At 60.1% G+C, this 2,686-nt stretch overlaps 1 long non-coding RNA gene across 1 annotated transcript; it reads left to right on the forward strand.

Moving 5' to 3' along the window:
- Window positions 1-6: 6 nt before the first annotated feature.
- LOC121355069 lies at window positions 7-1,561 on the forward strand. The gene is made up of 3 exons (XR_005955380.1): window positions 7-86; window positions 757-762; window positions 1,354-1,561. It is a non-coding gene; the product is annotated as an uncharacterized LOC121355069 (long non-coding RNA).
- Window positions 1,562-2,686: the final 1,125 nt, after the last annotated feature.

Genomic DNA, 2,686 nt, shown 5'->3' on the forward strand with positions numbered 1-2,686 from the left:
GCAGCTTTTCTTGTCAGACCTCACCACCACCATTTTTTCTTGCAGATCAATGTCCTCCGAAACCGCATCAGTGACCACCAGAAAGTGTAAGTGGCTGCACATCCCTCCTCCATCTCCTGTCCTTCCAGCTCCCTGCTCCCAGTTCCCTCCCTATGCATCTCCCTTGCTAAACCACCTCCTCCCCTTCCCTCTCCTGCCTCTGGTCTTGGTGGTGCCTGGCATTCCTGGACCTGCAGGTCTGTCCCAGGCATCTCAGTCCCTGCCCTTCTGCTCCTGACAGACCTCCATGGTCCCACTGTCACCAGCTGCCCCCTCCCCCGAGATCTTGGCAGGGGATGGACCCCAGGGAGAACCCACCTCTGCATGGGAGGCTTTGTGTCCTGTGGGGTTCTTCCAGTCTCCAGCCACCCCATCCCTGCAGGGGCTCTGCCCAGCATCTCAGGAAGCTGCTGGAGATCCCAGCTTGTCTAGCAGGGGAAGTCCCATGGGCTGTGGGATTTGTGCAGGCCCACAAGGCCAAGGGATCCTGTATCCGTGCCCATGGTCCCTGCCCGTGGCTGGGGAACCCCTCATAGGAGGGTGGAAGAGGCTGTTTAACCCCTACCCCCAGGAGCACCCCGGTGCTCTCACATCCCCATCCCACTTCCCCCTCATGTGGGAGGTGCTCAGCCCACCCTGTGTGTCAGGGGCAGCAGCTCCCACCCGCTTACACCACGTCTCTCTTTTCTCCTGCCCCACCATGGCATGATCCTGCAGCAAAGGGTGAGTACAGGCATTTCTGAGGGCTGTGTGTGTCCCTGCACAGGTGCTGTGTGTCCCTGCACAGGAGCTCTGTGTGTGTCCCCCTGCACAGGTGCTGTGTGTGTCCCACTCCATGTGTGTTGCAGGGACACCAGGACCCTAGGGCAGAAGCAGGGCTCAGGAATGAGGCAATCCCAAGGATTAGTAGCCAGAAATGCCTTTCACTGCCCACCCAAACCTCCTCCTCTGTGCTCCCCTGTGCTGGTTAAGGCGAGCGATGGGCTGGGTGCTGAAGGGTCCTGCAGCTGCTTTTATCCCTCTGCAGCTGCAGATGCAACTTGTCAGTTCTTCCTGGAGCGATTCTTGGGGGGGAGAAACATGGGAAGGAAATGGTGGGTCCTTAGAATCACCTGGCAACTGCATGAGCTTGTTCCCAGGGAGTCCCAAGACTCTTTGACTCAGGTCCCAAGGTTTACCTGGGCCAGTGGGGACCGTCGGCCCCAGGGCAGTTTCCAATGGGAAAAGGCTGCAGGATCACTGACAGCACCCACCTCATCCTCCCTGTGTGGTCACTGATGCCTTTTTGCATGTGCTGTTCCTCTTCCCTTGCAGATCCAAGGGTGCCCGTGGGAAGACCATGGTGGGCAGCCGATGGAAGTAGAGGCTCAGGGAGAGAGGAGGCCAAGCCTCAGGAGCTGCAGTGGCTGAACAGAGCCCTGGCTGCAGGAATGGGGGTTCTGGGGGGCAGAGGCCTCATGAGTGTCCACCATCTCCACCCCCCAGTGTTGTTTTGTCTGTAAATAAAGAGGTGGTGAGGGGGTGCAGGTGTGGTCTCCATCCTGAGGCTCTGATCCCAGAGGACACAGGCTCAGCACAGCTTGAGGAGTTGTCCACCTGCTCCCCAGGCTGTGAGAGGTCACAGCAACCACCCAGGACCCCCCAAGTAACTGTCCCTGTGCCTCCCAGCATCATCTCAGCTACAGTCCTTGGCAGGCTTGGTGACACACCTCCGTTGTCTGAGCTGCTTTTCCTGCTGCCCTTTGGGGCAGTCCTGATCATGGCCACTTCTGTTCTGCTTGTGCTGTACCAGAGCCCCACTGGCTCCTCTCTGGTCACAGCTGGCCCTGTGGGACACACCACCTGCAGACCCCCCAGTGTTCCTGGTGGACCTGGATCTGGTTTTGGATCTGGATCTAGATCTGGATTTGGACCTGGACTGGCAGCCAGCCCAAGGCACCACAGGTCCTGGAGGTGAATCTTGTCCCTTGGTGAGATGTTTTGTGTCCCCCTTGCTGGAGCTGCCTGTCCTCCCCATCCCTTGCCCAGTGATGTTTCATCCCTTGCTCGCTGTCCTGCAGGTTTCTCCTGTGTGTTCCTGAGGATTTATTTTCCCTACTTCAACACACACCACCAAGTTTTGGGAAATAAGGTTCTGGGAAGCTCAGAATCAGTGAGGTACAAGTGGAGGACAAGCAGCTCCCCACCACCTCCCTCCTCAAAACCGAGGTGTGGAGGGCAAAGGGGAGAGCTGGGTAGGGTGGCAGTGCTGGGACATGAAACATCCAGAGGGTGCCTGAGTGATGGTCCAGCAAGAGACATTTATTTCCAGCCTGCCTGCTGCACAGCAACAGGAGACAGGAGCGCCCGGGGCAGTCAGCTGTGTCTGCCTTGGAAAATACATCCCCTTCTGCAGCCTCGGAAATCCATTCTGCCGGCTTTTCCGGCGCCCGCTGCCGCAGCGCACCCCGCAGCCGCTCTGCCCGTCCCTGGGGCTGGCAGCGCCCAGGGCGGGGGTACCTGGGCACTCCCTGCTTCCCACAGCGCTGCCTGTCCCGGCAGCTCCCGGCCCCGCTCCAGCCCGGATCCCTGCGCCGGGCCCGGACCCGCCCGGCTCCTCCCCCGTGCGGCACCGCCGGGGCCCCGCGGCTGAGTCAGCGCCCGGCCC

This window comes from Pyrgilauda ruficollis, unplaced genomic scaffold (genome assembly GCF_017590135.1).
Source record: "Pyrgilauda ruficollis isolate IOZ18807 unplaced genomic scaffold, ASM1759013v1 scaffold2423, whole genome shotgun sequence".
Classification (NCBI taxonomy): domain Eukaryota; kingdom Metazoa; phylum Chordata; class Aves; order Passeriformes; family Passeridae; genus Pyrgilauda; species Pyrgilauda ruficollis.